This window comes from Melitaea cinxia, chromosome 30 (genome assembly GCF_905220565.1).
Source record: "Melitaea cinxia chromosome 30, ilMelCinx1.1, whole genome shotgun sequence".
NCBI lineage: Eukaryota > Metazoa > Arthropoda > Insecta > Lepidoptera > Nymphalidae > Melitaea > Melitaea cinxia.
In genome coordinates, this window is record NC_059423.1 from 2,704,078 (window position 1) to 2,721,414 (window position 17,337).

Below are 17,337 nucleotides of genomic sequence, written 5' to 3' on the forward strand. Positions count from 1 at the left end.
TACCCCAAACAATACCTTATACAAATCGCATAACAGATCGATAGACGAGCCGAGTCAAGAGACAAGGCAGTTAACCCTCTGAGAGTAGACACAGCATCCCTCTACAATTGCAAATTTGAATTCGTATTGCGAGTTGCTTCCGGTGCAAAAGGGAAAAATGGTTGTTACAAAATAATATACATTCAAAACACGTTCAGGAATAGTTTTAATTTCGGCTAAGCTTTATATTAAAGCTCTTGGCTTGATACAACAAACAACTCAGTCGGTGACAAAAGCATCTACGTTAGTAGTAGTTAGTATAGTAGTAGTTCTTTTAATGTCTGTGTAAATCAGAAGAGTTAAATATGTACCGAAAGGCTGAGAGTGAGATCCTGGTAAGTATTTCTGGTTTCGAGGGAAGTAGATTTTTATTTTGTACTGTTTTTAGGTAGAGAAAAATATTTGTTGTTTTTATCAGAAATAAATATCTTGTGATAATCTGCATTTAACTAGTGCTACTTCATTAACCAACAAAGAGACAATTAAAGGCTATCACGATTGAGCCTATAACATCCCACTGCTGGGCATAGCCCACTTCTCCTTTTAGAAATATGATCGGAACTTAAACTACCATGCTGCTTCACTGCGAGTTAGTGGATATATTTTCTACTATCAGTAACGATCGCTGTCAGGTGTATATGATAACAACCGGAACCGACTGCTTAACGTGCTCTCCGAGGCACGGTGGAGGGACCCACAAGGACAGGCCTCTAACCCCGAAAACACCAGTGTTTAGACGCATACCTACGTGGAGCACGCATCACTACACCAGAGCGCTTATTATAAAGACTATAGAATAAAAAAATTATACGTTTTGTAAATTTCAATTACGCATTTCTTGATTATACTTAGGTTGCTTTTCCAATTCCACAATGCTCAAATTTACCCAACTTAGGTAAGTTTCACTTTAAATTACTTTTATTAAACAACGTTTCAAAATGTAATGAAAATAAAACTCTTGAACTTCTAAGTAATTGAAAAAAAAATTGGGAAAACACAATAACGCCAAAAAAAAAATTACCGTTGATTACCTCATATATCAAATAAGATTTCACCCATTTAAAATAGTATCACGTACTCGCTGAACAGAAAAGTAACAATCATTTTTAGATTTTCGCAAAAGATTCCACTTAATGTAGATTGAAGAGAGAATTTTCCATGTGTCGACTCCACAGTCCCTAAAATCGGCGTCTGGTTTGAATCTGAATATGATGCTAAGCGTACGCTGGTATGTATAGGACGTAGTGTCTTGCAACGCAGCACAAAACAGTAATACAACGTGGGTAGTCGAAAAAAAACTCAAATACACATTATTTGAAACAAATCAAAAACTATCATATACATTATCAGTCTCCCCGTTGTCATGGCGATTGAAACATTGCCAAAATATAGGTATCTCAACAAAACAATAAACGTGGTAAGCATTCGAACAAATATAAATTTAAATATGAAACGTGATCGCGTTAGCTTAAAACAATATAACTCAAAAACCAGTCATCAGATTTTGATCTAATGATTACGGTAGCTAAAGCTCTTGGAGTGGGTCTGGGTAAGGTCAGTAATGAGTGTTCTGGTGTTGCAGACGTTCATAGGTTAAGATAACCGCTTAGTATCAGGCGGACCGTACGTTCATTTACCATCCTAAGTATGACATCCTTTAATAATAATATATATTTAAAAAAAAAGTGTGTGCACGTAAGAAGTTATAACTTCATTTGCTAGCTAACTTCAGATTGTCGGTTTTTTGGGACGGTGTGCGCGCGCATAGTAAAAATTTACTCTCATCTTTTTTCCCTAACGCGCCAAAAAATCTTCTTTTGATTAAAATGGCTTTCAATAGTACCAAATGAGCACAGATGATTTCGCCAATGTCACGTAGAATGGCCTGATCGATCGAGCCAAAAAATAGTATAACTTCAAAATCTTTCTTGTCAATATTGTATTAAAAATGACTTCAGCATACGCTCAGTCTTAGACATTAAGAACAAAGAACAAAGCAACTTCATTATAACGTAGTCCTTATAACCAAGAAGATAAGGCATAAAGTAGAATAATTAACCTGATCCCACTGTTCGCAGTGTTAGCATCACTGAAGACATTATGAAACTTGTCTGTATCATAAATGAGGAATCAGAACGTGCACTTTATAGGTATCTACTTCCAGAAATTAAATAATTCCTTGACTTTTCTGTAACTGTTTTCAAATAAAGTGTACTTATCGATTTGGTTAAGTTTTTGTCTTGTTTTTTATTTTCCCTCATTCTTAATTACCCACGCTAATTTCCATTATCATTAACCGAATATATTTCAAAAACTAATTTTCGCATCAATGTCCACTTCTCCTTGAATTGAGCAAGATTATGATCTATTAATCCCGCTAAACTGATAAAAGTTAAACGAAAACTCATAAATATAAACAAACAAATGTTACAATCATCCAAAAATAGGCGAGTAAAACCAAGTAGTAGGTTCTATCTTAGTATTAATATGGAAAAACGTATTTAATTTTATCAGAAACAAAACAACTGTAAACGGGTGAAATTTAATAACCAAAAAATTTTTTAACAATGAAATTACTACTAATTGCTAATTTTAAATTACGTAAATTTTACTATTTACATAAAGACATTATAGAGTAGAGATATATTAAAAACAACCCAGAATAAGCGATCGTACTTCATTATACATCAAAGGATCTCACCAACTAAAAGAAGTTAATTAAACGGTCTCCAGTTCTCCAAACGTTAATTACTTCACTAATTAACTTTTCAATGCTTTAAAAAACCCATATAAAGACAGTGGAAAACAAATAAATATCAAGAGGAACAAGCAATAAGTTAAGGTTGAACGTTATTAAAATCTGTCCATAACTCCGGCCCGCCAATTAAACCGCCGGCCGAGGCGTCACTTGGCTGTAATGGCGGCTGTTCCCGCCTTTTTCGCTGTCAAAGCGGTTTTTTCGCGGGAAAGCTGCGTTAAATTTTCCGTTCGGTTTTCTGCACGACGACGAAAATTTCTCGACGTTATTTCATTTTTTTTTTTTAATTTGCATTGGTACTTTTTATGTAAGATAATGTTTTTCAATTTAATAAGTTCTATACTTATGTATAAATTTACAGACTTAAAATAATTATTATATTATTTTCAGAGTTCCCATCAATATATATAAAAATAAATGTTTGTCTGTATGTCCTTTATAGAATAGTAAACTATGCATCTGATCATGTCACAATCTTCAGCAAAGTGTTGTGCATGAGCCCACAAAGGTTTCTGAGTTGGTACGACTAGAAAAAAACTAAAAAAAAGCGTAGCAACGCGCGCAGTGTACAGCTAGTTTTGTTTAAAAAAATATAATATTTGTTTTTGATAAATTGTATTATCGAAATAAGATGATTGAAAAAAAAACAATAAAAAAAATTCTTGTATGAAAATCAAAAATACTGATAACATTAATATTTATATATTTAAAAACTCTTTTGAAGAGCCTCTTTAGTAGTTAAAGAAATACACTAAAACAAATGACAAAGGCCGGTATTGCTTTGTTGCATGTTTTTTAAAAGGAAATTTATTATTAAAACCGCTCTACAGATAGTGATAAAAAGTAGATCAAAGAAAACAATTATTTTACACGGAACGAAAGAAAGCTAACAATTAAAATATAGTTACTAAAAAACAATAAACTGCTATTTGTTTATAATTAATCTACCGCTTCTATTTGACTGATTTCTTTTATATGTGTGGTTTTTAGAAATGATATATAGTATAACTAGCTGACCTAGCGAACTTCGTAATGCCTTGTTCTTTAACCGACTTCAAAAAAGGAGGAGGTTACTCAATTCGACCGTATATATATATATATATATATATATATTATGTATGTTCGGGGATAATTTCGTCGTTTATGAATCGATTTTGATAATTGTTTTTTTGTTGGAAAGGAGATATTCCAAGTATGGTACCATGATAAGGAAACCAGAATCTGACGATGGAATCCCAGAGAAATCAAGGGGGCAAACCCTCGAAAATAGTAGTGACGACTACTGCGTTTGTTATTTTTTTTTTTCGTCTACTTACGCTTCTTTACGTATTACTCGTCGGCGTAATTGAAGTCAGTTTTTTTTTCGTTTACGAGTAAACACAATTATTTTTTTTCTTATATTTAATCTATACATCTAAACAAATAAATGAAATTGGAGTGTCTGTTTTTAGTATTAAAATAACCGCTTTTTACTAAATGCATATAGATGCATACATGGTACATACAACTAAAATTTTGTCGGTCTGTCTGTCTGTCTGTTTGTTTGTTCCGACTAATCTCTGAATCGGCTGGACTGGTTTTGACGGGACGTTCACTGGCAGATAGCTGATGTAGTAAGGAGTAACTTAGGCTACTTTTATTTTATAAATTTATTTATTTTGTAACACTGCGAACTGAAAAATAACTTTTTTTTTTTAATTCCACGCGGAAAAGTCACGGGAACAGCTAGTTTATATATATTAATACACACACATATATGGATTTATCGAATTATTTTTGTCGGTTTTATTGGTATGTGATAGTTATTAATTTTTTGGGGAAAACACCCAGCACAAATAAAACTTAATAGTTAACAAAAAGCGAATTTATAAGGTTGACTAATCAAGACGAAAACAGGATAAAAACTAGTAAAAAAACATTTCTTCGAACCAGCCAGATAACTGACTAAATGTTTCCGCATTTAAACAAAAAACGCTCTTTAGCTTACAAAGTATACGCAAATTAGATAATACATACAAAAGCAGATTATGTTTACAAAAACAGTATACCCTAAATCATAGATCATCTTCTACCATCAGGTAACCCATGTATGTACCAATCGATCTTCGTCCCGTAAATGTATCTAATTATAATTGTGAAGAAATCATAGAGTTCATTATTTATTACAGTAAATAATAACAAATTAGTGGTCGCAAGGTGGTCGACCATAATTAAGTTTAAACATTATTAAGGTTCTGTTATCAAAGACTATACTTTCTATAATAATAAACAAAAGAGTATATATGCGTGTGTCAAATACATGGTAGTGTGTGTAATGTTTCTTTTTTTTTACTGATTTAATGTAATTTTTATGCATAATTAAAAAAAATTAGCATTCTGCACTCCTTTTGTACATAAACTATAAGTGTGCGAAATTTCAAACTCCTTCGTCCGCGCAATTTTCATAAAAAGGGTACAAAGTTTTTGCTTCACGTATTAATATATTGATATAATTACTGATTAGATTTGACTAGGCTTTTTTCTCTGGTAACCGAATAGAGCCTCTTCCACCTTCTTCCGATCTTTTAACTAAAAAATACTGACATTGCCCACCGCACTCAATTCTGATTGGTTGTTGCCAGTCAACAGCAAAGTAAGACCGCGCAGGAAATAAATTGACTTACTAATTATACATTATTAAAAATAATTTATTAATCATATATTTGAACTGGAATATTACAATAATTATATCATCTTAACAAATCACAACATAAAGAAGGACAAATGACATCTTTTGTCAGAAAACAACACACAAAAACACATCAAAATTTCATTCATTTTTTGTACATGTCATTTGATTTTAGTATCAAAATTTGTGTTTGGAATGTAGATTTATGAAAAACTAGCCACATTTTGTTACTTTAGCCGCTTAACCTAGAATTTTCAAGATTATATCATAAATAGTTATTATTCTGGGCATCATGGTATAGACCCAATAACTTTCATTATAGTTAAATCTATTTATTTTGCGTGAATGACCAACAAACATTGGTCCAATCTTTGGCAATTACAATATTAAGTAGTAGAATTGACAAATGTTTTCAGACATACACGTATTTTCAACTAGCATTTGACGCTAACACTTAATAACATCTAAATATTTTAATTTAACCCACGTTTAAAGATAACTTACTCTTTGATGCCTTTATTACTAGTTATTACTAGTGATGTTCCGGATATCCATTTTTAACGATCCGGCACATCACTGGTTATTACTTACAACGTCATCTTTTTTGACGTAAAAAAAAAAAAAATTGACGTAAACTTTAAGAGTTAAAATATAGGTCCAGTCAGTTACACAATTACAAAAATCGAAATAGCAAAACTATTAACTGAATGAACTAGACAGACAATGTACGTAAAAAATAAAAAAAGGAGTTCATTATACTTTGTTGAGCAAACTGAAAATATTTTGTCAAATTTTCCTAAAAGGGTTACCTCGACATTAGGGGTTGTCCATTAATCACGTGCTGCTTTTTAGCGATTTTTTCAACCCCCTACCTCCCTTGGCTTTTATATCAAATTAAACTCCTTTTTTGGGCTTTTAAATATAAAAAATAGAAGGGGTGGAATTTACCCTTTGGATCTTTTTCCATAGTTAGATAATATAACGTCACTAATTTGTGTAAAGTTACAAGTTAATATGTTGCTTAGAAGCAGAGATATGAAGTGTGGCTTCTAGTTCCCCCCTTTTAAATATAAAAAATAGAAGGGGTGGAATTTACCCTTTGGATCTTTTTCCATAGTTAGATAATATAACGTCACTAATTTGTGTAAAGTTACAAGTTAATATGTTGCTTAGAAGCAGAGATATGAAGTGTGGCTTCTAGTTCCCCCCTTTTAAATATAAAAAATAGAAGGGGTGGAATTTACCCTTTGGATCTTTTTCCATAGTTAGATAATATAACGTCACTAATTTGTGTAAAGTTACAAGTTAATATGTTGCTTAGAAGCAGAGATATGAAGTGTGGCTTCTAGTTCCCCTCTTTTAAGCCTCACGTGATTATACAGTTATTACAGAACCAAATAACATACTTTAAAGAACACATTTTATAGCACTTAAATAAATAATATGTTGCTCCAGCGTCATCTATCAAAAATCGAGAAAAGGTCGTCGATAGACTAAAATATGACTAAATTAATAACGTCAAAAGACTAATAAATTGTTTTCTAATAGCGATAGATGGCGCTACTTTATTTACCATCTTGATATTATTATTATTATTTTTTTATGTCACTAGGTCGGAAAACAAACGTACGGCTCACCTGGTGGGAAGCGATTACCATAGCTTATAGAAGCCTGCAACACCAGAAGCATTGCAAACATGTCGCCGACCCTACCCCCAATTCCCCCCAGGAGTTCTGGTCACCTTACTCACCAACAAGAACACAACAAAGCTTGAAAACCGTATTATTTAACTGTGCTGCTCCATATTTCGAGCAGGATATTTCCTGATGTGCCTGACATCAGTTAATCAAGTACAGTATATTGTACAAGATTAAACATACAATGAAATTTTACATCAGCAATTTCTTGCAGAAATGTCCATTAAAAGTGAGCTAGTAGGCAACCGACGCATACATTTTTTATTAAACGCCACACGTTCTTTAAGATATTCTGTTAGAAAATTTTAAAGTCCTGCGGTTATTGCAATGCAGAGTTAGCATTTTTTGATAACGTTTTGGCTGAAGCCAAAATTAGTTATACATATATATCAAAAATAATTTCGAAAGAGTTCAATCTTTTAAAAATTATAAGATTAAATCTATATAAGTATTTGTACACTTGACTGAACCCAAACATCCCACAGCTGGGCATAAGTCTCTTTCGCCACGTAAGAGAAGGACAATAAGATTGTAATCGAATTTAACCAAAAAGTTTTGTTATAAAATTTTACTTTAGAATATGAACATAATTAGCTAACACTTTTCGTTTTCAATTACGAGCTTCCCTTTGTTCTGTAGGCGACTTAAAAGACCACAAAAAATATATAAAAATGGCCAGAGAAATCTTAAAAATATTTTAAAATCGTCTACGCCAAAGCAAGACGTAATTCGGGGAAGAATAAAACCAATTTTTTAAACAAATAAGAATTTTAGTAAGTTCATTTTAGTTTTATGTTAGCATTAATGATTATCAAAAAAGAAATATAGGAGGAGGAATACGGGATAGATAAAATATAATTGTGTTTACAGGTAAACGAAGAAAAACCGACTTCAATTATATCGACAAGTAATACGACGTAGGTAGACGAAAAATTAGTCAAGTAATCGAAGTTGTATTCAGATCTTGATGAAATTTAAATATGACCACATGATAAACATCGGCTTTCGATTAAATTAAAAATTATCAAAATCGGTATACAGAGTAAGTTATGCGGATTTTCGAGTTTTCCTCGATTTCTGTGGAATCCCATCATCAGATCCTAGTTTCCTTATCACGGTACCACACCAGGGATATCTTCTTTCCAACAAAAAAAGAATTATCAAAATTGGTACATAAACGGCGAAGTTATCCCCGAACATACATTAAAAAAAAAATATATATATATATATATATATATATATATATATTGAGTAACCTCCTCCTTTTTTGATGTCGGTTAACAAAATGCTATTTTACTAAGGGCCTATTTCACTAAATGTTATGAAGTTTATCCTGTCACTTAAGTTACGAATAGATTTTAACAGCAGCTAAAGTAGACCATTTTTTTTATTTTTTTTTTAATTTAAAATTAGCATCCACGGGCTATAAATGCCCATGCCTTTTGACGGTTTTATATATATTTTATACATGGGGAATGGTAAAAAAAAAAATACTTCATAATCTTTTATCTGTTAGATGCCGTCATACATCAGATAGCTTTAACGGCAACCGACGTAACAAGCCCTAAATTTAAAAAAAACGAATGTGCAGACCATGACTCAAGTAAAACTGCTTTACTTGCCCCTACAGTAATTTACCAAACGTTACTCTCTTCTCTTTCTATGTTTACTAAATTACATCTCCCTCTCAACTTGCGTTCGCCTCGCCCGATCACACTTTTCGTAACGCTCCCGTCACGCATTCACCAGCTTACTCCCAAGTCAAGCGTGCGTAAAGAAGTTCTACTTCAAAAAAAATTTACAAAAGCATCATAGTTTCCGTTTCACAAGTGTCTATAGACTTGTTTTGACACAATTATTTCAAATAAATACTAGCTGACCCCGCAAACGTTTCTTTGCCATATATGTTATTAACCCGCTTAATCCCCCCCCTCCTTATAACTTACGAGTATGAAAAATAGATGTTGGCCGATTCGCAGACCTACCCGATATGCCTACAAAATTTTATTAAAATCGGTCGAGCCATTTCGGAGGAGTTCAATGTTTAACACCATGACACGAGAATTTTATATATTAGATAACATTAGGGCAAAAACGTAATTTTAATCTGCTTTGAAACTAAATAAAAAACTAATTTCGAGCTTGTTTTGTAAATCTAAAAGACACTAATAATTTTAAAACTAGCTTCATTCTAGGAAGCTACACGCAACAAAGAGATGTTAAAAATGGAAAAGAACAAAAAAATATCGGAGTTAAAAGCTAAACAGGTCTTTATGAATTCCCTAAAGTCTATCTAAAAATACATAGTCATTTCATCTACAGTGTCTGTATTTCAATACTAACATTATAAAGAGGGTAGATTTATATTTATGAATTTTTGAATGTTGTATATATTTAAAAAATTCTTTCAGGGGGAGTTGATATATACATATTCACTAAGCGACAAAGAGTATATTTTAATAGGAGAAAATGGACGAGCCAAAATACAATTGAGTCTTACACTTTTAAATCAACTATGATAAAAACGTTATTATAATTTAACTGAAAAGTTATTACGTGACTTCTGCTAAGTTTCTTGCTAAATAGAGCCAGCTTGAATGAAAAAAAAAAATTCGTTTTTAATTTAGATTTAATGTTGTAAACAAACATTCTGTCACAAAAGCTAGTTCTAAACATTTTTGTTCTTTATTATTTTAATGGTAACATAATGTCTAATGAAATTTTATGAACTTATTTATATTATACTAGCTGAGCCCGCAAACATTGTTTTACCACATAATTATGTTATTAACCCTCTCAGATTTTGGCCGATTCTCAGACCTACCCGATATGCACACAAAACTTTATGAACATTAGGTTACAAAAAATTTCAAATTATCAAAAAAAAAACTATCAAACCTAAGATAAACTCATAAACTTTGAAGTGAATCAAATAAATCAATCATACATCAGTCTTTGTTGTTTTTTCTTTAAACTTTTTAAAAGATGACTTCACTAACAACATAGGTAACAAATATTTTTAAAATTATAAAAAAAAATTAAAGAATACCTTATAAAGATAATAAAATTTTTAATTATGCTGAAAGGTGACATAATTAAAAACATAGGTAACAAATATTTTACAAATTATTTAAAAATAAATAAATAAAATTGGGCTACTTCAATTTTGGCTTCTTTTTGCCAGAACAGTCAATAATAATAAAAATATTCTGGTTAATTTAGACATTCGAAGCTACATCATGATCAAAATATAAAATTATAAATAAAATTTGAAAGTTCCTCATCTTTCTCCTGTATGGGAATTTTTTTATTCAAGGTCAAAGGTAACAGAAATGAGTTTTTCGGCGATTTTCAGCAAAACGGTAAGTTTTATCATAAAAATACTTGTGACAAAAATTGTAGATCATAAAATTATCTATAAAAATGTTTGAATACTTTTTTTCCTACAAACCACCGTTTCTGAGATATAACGATTCAAATATTCATAAATGTTGTAACCGTCATAATATGCACAGTCATCTTTTTTTGGGTATATTATTAATAAGTATTTATAATAAGTAATTATTAATAAGTATTGGGTATATTATTAATATTATTATAAGTGTGGCTTGGTTATCAGCTAGACCCTACAGACTAGGGTTGGAAGTTGGTCAACAATACATTAGAACCAGTTCAAACTACTTCCACCTGCGCCAGAAAAACTGCTGAACACAATTTTTTGTAACTGCAAAAAGGGATGGAGTGCTAAATGAGGTTGAAAAAAAGTTGCACTGTTTGTATGTCTGTTATATACTGTGTATGTGTTGATATATTCTTTTGGAACAGATTGAATGATCGGATTTGAAAGTCAATCTACAGTATAAGTATAAATATTTTTTAAAGTTGTCCACCATTGTATTTTAAATTATTTTTAGTTTATATTACATTTCTCATGTAAATGAATTTGATTTTTATTTCAAATCTAGACCCTTAAATTGTATTGGATTTCTCCATAACAATTAGACAAATATCAAGCAAATGTTTAAAACAAATTTAGTGCATAAAAAACCTATAGTTCTAGACTAGATATGACAGTCACTGGCTGACATTGGCTTAAATTTTTTATATAAATTGCCATTGAAGTCTATTCTTTATCTCATATCAATCATTTTAATTACAATATTTTCCAAATTTTATAACTTGAAATATCAGCCATTTTGACCTTAGAGCTAAGACCCGGTTTGATTCTTATTTGCAAATACAAATAATTTGTAAATATAGAGGAATATGATGTTAAAAAAGATTAATATACAAAAAACTTTTATCTCTTAGATACCATCATCCGTCAAATAGCATTATCAAGTGGCAAAACAGGCCCAAAAACTTTAAAAAAAAAATTAAATGTTATTAGAATTGTACCAATTATAACATTTTAATTTAACACTAAAAACAAATGATAGCTTTATAAACATATGAATGTGTATGATTATAATTAAAAACACATCTGTAAAATAATCAAAATAGACAGATAACATCAGTTTGAAATATATTTTTATCATGTACCATTAAAACTAATCTTTATAATGGTAATAAAATTATATTTTTTTTTAATTATGCAATAAAATAGTTTAGTCAAAAAGATCGATAAAATAAATATTTTCTTAAGTATTCTTCATATTGTATACATTTATTTATATAAAATGTTTATCATGTAGGTATGTGCATATTTTGCATAAATCTTGAATACCTATATTTAATTTCGAAAATAGTAATATAATTTATAAATTTTTATTTTCGAATAATGCTCAGGTCTTACTCATAAAAAAAACTTACTTTACTACACATTAAAAAAACAAAAACAGTAACTTACCAATAAATTATGCCTTTCAATTTTCGTCATAAAATTTATAAATATTAATTTTCGAACAAAAAGATGTCCTAAATTTTGACATTGACGTTTTTTTTTAATAGTGATGTGCCAACAAAATAACAACGTTTTTAATTTACTTCTAAAACGAAAAAAATATATTTTGAATTACCTTGATATACAAAGAAAGCAAATCGACTTGAAACCACGTGGTGCGCCAAGGTCGAATTTATGTTTTCAACTTGTCAAGCGCGGCGTGTGATAAATTAATTCCACGGGCTGTTATCGCACTCTATTTTAAACAGCTTTCAACCTTAACAACAAATCGTAAGGTCGATATTACTCCAACCAAATACTCCACGCATAGTCGCCAACCCAGGCAATATATCTTAGGCCGTATACTGCCCGTGACAGTTCGTAAACAAACTGGAGCTACCGCAACAATGAACATCTGATATTTAACACGTTAAAATTAACATAAATTCTCCTTATCGATTAATAATTCTGAAAAAATCGAACATTTAAAAAAAGAACAATAAAACGTACAAACGATCGCGTATAAATAGTTTAAAATATGGTATTTTATCAAATAAACACTTACCAGATAATAAACGCAATGTCAAATGTGATGCAGAGTCATCTGTAATACATCTTGCACATATCGATCACGTCTTGCAGTTCTCAAAAACACAAGTAAAAAAAGAAAGAGGTTAGCACCAAATATCGGAACCGAAATCAGTATATCACTTATCACGATAAGTTTTTCGATACTGAACTAATCACAATCGAACGTTTATAATCTATAAATAATTTAAGACAATTCGTTATATGATCACAATCAAAATAAAAATAGTCTGGCAGACGCTGCGTCGACGACCGCGCCACTGTCCGTGTCTGTCTGCCGTGCTGTCAATATTCGTCAAAACGAAAATGGCGACAGCGACACCCTCGACAGAATACGATCAGCACCAGCCGGCTCGGATATTCCCTCTCGCTCTAACGCAAGCTTTAGAAAGGGACAGACAGTAGACGTGTTGTCTTCTGACCGACCGGACTGATTTGTAATGTCACGCCCAGCGGCGTAACATTTTGCGTAATTACATGTTCATGATTGCTTGTAAACTTGTTTTAATAACTTTAATATACAAACGCATAGCATAATAAGGTCACCGTATGAAAGTGTCGGTCGTAGCAGAGGTTAATAATAATGTAACATGGTAATAATGTAGGGTAATTCGTCTTTGCGCATGTTAGGCCCGTCCCACTACTCAATATCTGTCGTAAAAGCGCCTCCTACTTCTTCTTATTTTATTCAGGATTTTTCAGATCACCGTCTCGACTGCATTAATTCAATGCGATCGTCCAGTCGCATTGCAGTTTGATTAATAATAAAGTTAAGTCTATTAAGCTTTAACTTCTTTGTCTCTATGACACCCGAAAACTACCCGTGTATAGTAAAAAGGCTAAAAAGCTACAAGGATAAGCCTGTTAAATAAACGATCGAAGCCAAATATAATAAAATGAATTAACTAGATTTCTCTTTTTTGAATTCTGTTGATTAAAATTTCATAATTACTAAAAACAAAAATCCTTAGAAGAAAAAACAACATTATTTTTAAAGTACATATAAGGATATCAAAGAAAAACTTTAAAAGTAAATTTAGTAATTATTAAGTTAATAGCAAACTATAATTATGGAAATTCAAAATACGTGACAGTTTTATCGAATTGTGGTCGATTGGTCAAAAACAACTCTAATAAAATGTTGCTGCTATAAAAATTGTTACAATTAATAAATACAAGTGTGGAAATCAGTTTTCTTATTAGAATTCTTAATAATAATCTTCTTGTTTATTTTATTTATTAAAACTTTATTGCATACAAAAAGAAAGATACAATTTAGAAACATTAGATACAAAACAAATAAATATGCAAAGGCGGCCTAATCCTTTTATATGTCTGTGGCCTAATCGCTTATAGCGATGATCCAAAGCGATTATTTAAATATATATTTGTGATCAAATATGTATATAATTTATATACAATTTTATTATTTTACAGTTAATTGGAATTGGGAATATCGATAAATATTTTTATACATGACAACTCTTAAGCCATATGAGCGTTTCAAATTCAACCGTTGGTTTTCAAATTTGATATCTCAGCTGCTGACACGTTTCTTTGTTAACACATTCGTGGACAGTACTGCCTGTGGGCGTCAATCGAGTCAAAAGTAATACGACAGTACGCCTGTTGACGTCGAAATTTTTACTCACATAAAAACAGTACGCTTGTAGACGTATTATTTTAGAGGCTTTCACAGGGAAGGGCAACATGTACTGTCACCGCAGACATTCTTTGGACTTTGTACTGTCACCACACAATATTTAAAAAAATGTTCAAAGAAGGTACCTACACACACACATTCCCATTTTTTTGGTTCCCTTCTTACACACACTACGCCCATAGCCGCCGTGTTTTCATACAAACTGTCCAGTACTGCGCAGTTGCGGGGCGCCGACAGGTCGCTATGTGTTTTCGCGCGCAATCATTATTGCAAAAGTAAGTATTGCTTGATTTCACCGTAATTTTGTTATTTTATAAATACTAAATACTGTTATTAGTGTAGTTACATATTTAAATTATTTATTTATGAGGCTAAAGTATGTTTATAACGTGTTTTAGTTGAGCTAAACTCGAAACAAATAATTTTCAGATGGCATTTCGCGATTCATACGAAAAAGAGCAAAAGCGGCTCCAGGATCTATTTGATGCAGTGTCTTCTCCTGAATCATGTGAAGACCCCTTTGCTGATGATGGAGGCTTTGGATCTGACGTAGACTATGAACCATCGGGTGAAGGATGTTCGAGTTCCGAGGACGAAGCTCAGGCTTCACAAATTAGACAAGTAAGACGTAACAGAGCAAGAGTGTCCTCTGGTGACTCTAATTCCACCTCCTCTAGTGATACAGATGACTCTGAAGAACGTAACCAAAGGGATATAGTAACTTCTGACATCCGCGTAAGTCATGAACATACTCAACTATTACCATCTGATGTGCATGTAAATGAGAGTACTAATTTACCAAACCCTGATACTGCTACTTATAGTCAAAGGTCCTCCGATATAACTGAACCTCTTACAGAAGAATCGTGGTCTTCCACTATTGCTGATATACCAGATTTCAATTTCGATAGCTCTCAGTGTGGTATTACCGTAAATATTGATGGCATTAGCCAAGTTCTTGATTTTTTTCACCTTGTTTTTCCATCAAGCTATATAGAATACCTGGTAAACTGTACTAACAATTATGGAAAAACTTTATGCAACAGTAATAGGCCTCATACTAGACACAGCCGCAAAATTACGTATCGTGAAGTTACACCTGAAGAAATGTTGAAATTTCTCGGACTTACACTCCTCAAAGGTCTCATAAAATGTCCTAAACGACGACACGTATTTTCATTATCTGATCCACTTTATTATCATCCCATATTTAGCTTCGTGATGTCAGGACGGAGATATGAGCAAATTTTACGCTGTATTTACGTATCAGAATTGGATGCAAAGGGCGAAAATAAAATTGTAAAATTTATTGATATGATGACACTAAACTTTCGACAAGTATATAATGCTGATAAAGAACTTTCATTGGATGAATCGCTCCTTTTGTTTCGGGGTCGCTTGCACTTTCGTCAATATATCAAGTCTAAAAAAGCCCGCTATGGCATCAAGTTTTACGAACTGACCACTCACGATGGCTATGTGCTAAATATAAAAATGTACTCTGGTAAAGAAGCAATAGAAGAAAACACGAGTGAAACTGAATCTAAGACTGAAAAACTAGTTTTGAGATTAATGCGCCCCTATTTGCTACGTGGTCATCATATTTTTATGGATAATTTCTATAATTCAGTAAATTTATCAAGGAAATTACTCGATCTGAAAACCCATTCCACTGGAACCTTGCGTACAAATCGGAAAGGAAATCCTGCATATATTGTAAAGAAAAAGCTAAAGAAAGGTGAGCATGTATGGGCCAGGAAGGATAAAATTTACGTTTCAAAATGGAAAGATAAACGTCCAGTAGTGATGATTACCACGGCCCAACACCCTTTGATTGTTGAAGTAAGAAATAGATTTGGCAAGACAAGACCAAAACCTGCAGAAGTGGAGCTTTATAATAGAAATATGTCAGGTATAGACAGGTCCGATCAAATGATCTCATATTATTCGTGCCCTCGAAAAACCATCAGATGGTATAAAAAGGTATTCTTCCATATCCTGGATATTGCGGTGTCGAATGCTTACTTTCTTTTCAAAAAATATAGAAAAAACAATGCCCCCACATACAATTATATAAACTACCGAGAAGAATTGATTAAAGTGATGATTGGGATCAGTGGAAGAAATATTAAGCCAAAAGACATGATCAGTCAAAGGAGTATACATGATAACAGACGATTTCGCCCAAGTACGAGTACATTATCTACTCCGTCAGCCAATATTCCTGTTGCTGAAAATGTTACAACTGGCCATTGGCCTGAACAAATGTTATCTCGGCCTGGTACCTCGAAAAAGTTTGCCTTCCTTAAATGCAAAGTTTGCTCAAAAAATAACATTAGAAAGGAAACGAGCTATCGTTGTAAGGGATGTCCAGATAAGCCCCCACTGTGTCCATCATGTTTTGAGGCTTACCATGGTCATAATTAATATTGTACCCAATTAAAATATAAAGTTGATTGTGATAAATGTAAATTTATAAGACTGATTATTAATTTTCTAATTACAATAAGACTGATTGTTATATTTTAATTGAGTTGATTTTTGAGAAGATTTAATTTAGTTTATAAATATCGTTTGTTTTTGTAATCAATACAGAAAAATAAATGTAACTGTGATTTTTCTTTGTATTTTTGAATAAAAATACCTGAAATTTACCGACAAACATTTTGTTTTATTAAATTACCTTCACACAAACATAGACGTCGAAAAGCGTATGTGTCACTATGCTTATTGTCCACGGCATAAATATGACACTACGGATATTGGCGTTTACGCCTCAAGACGTACTGCCAACTATATACTGTATAAATATTAACTATGTGACAGTACGCCTTATGACGTTTACGTCTATATCCGTACTGTCATATCACGTGATAAAAAAAAGTTCAGTTATGACACTACGCCTATGGGCAATGTATGAAAAATAGTACTGTCTTAGTACCCACATCTTAAAGGAAAGTACTGTCCATGAACGTGTTAAGATATTTAAAGTTATAATTTATTTTGAAATATCACTAATTTTATTCTTGAAAACTATACAAA

At 31.9% G+C, this 17,337-nt stretch overlaps 1 protein-coding gene across 1 annotated transcript in view; it reads right to left on the reverse strand.

Annotated features, from left to right (window-relative positions):
* LOC123668177 (homeobox protein PKNOX2-like) overlaps positions 1 to 12,935 on the reverse strand; it is a 46,347-nt gene extending 33,412 nt beyond the window's left edge. The window contains exon 1 of the mRNA XM_045601967.1: positions 12,610 to 12,935. The gene's annotated coding sequence lies outside the window, so the exon portion shown is untranslated. The remainder of the gene's footprint in view (positions 1 to 12,609) is intronic.
* Positions 12,936 to 17,337: the final 4,402 nt, after the last annotated feature.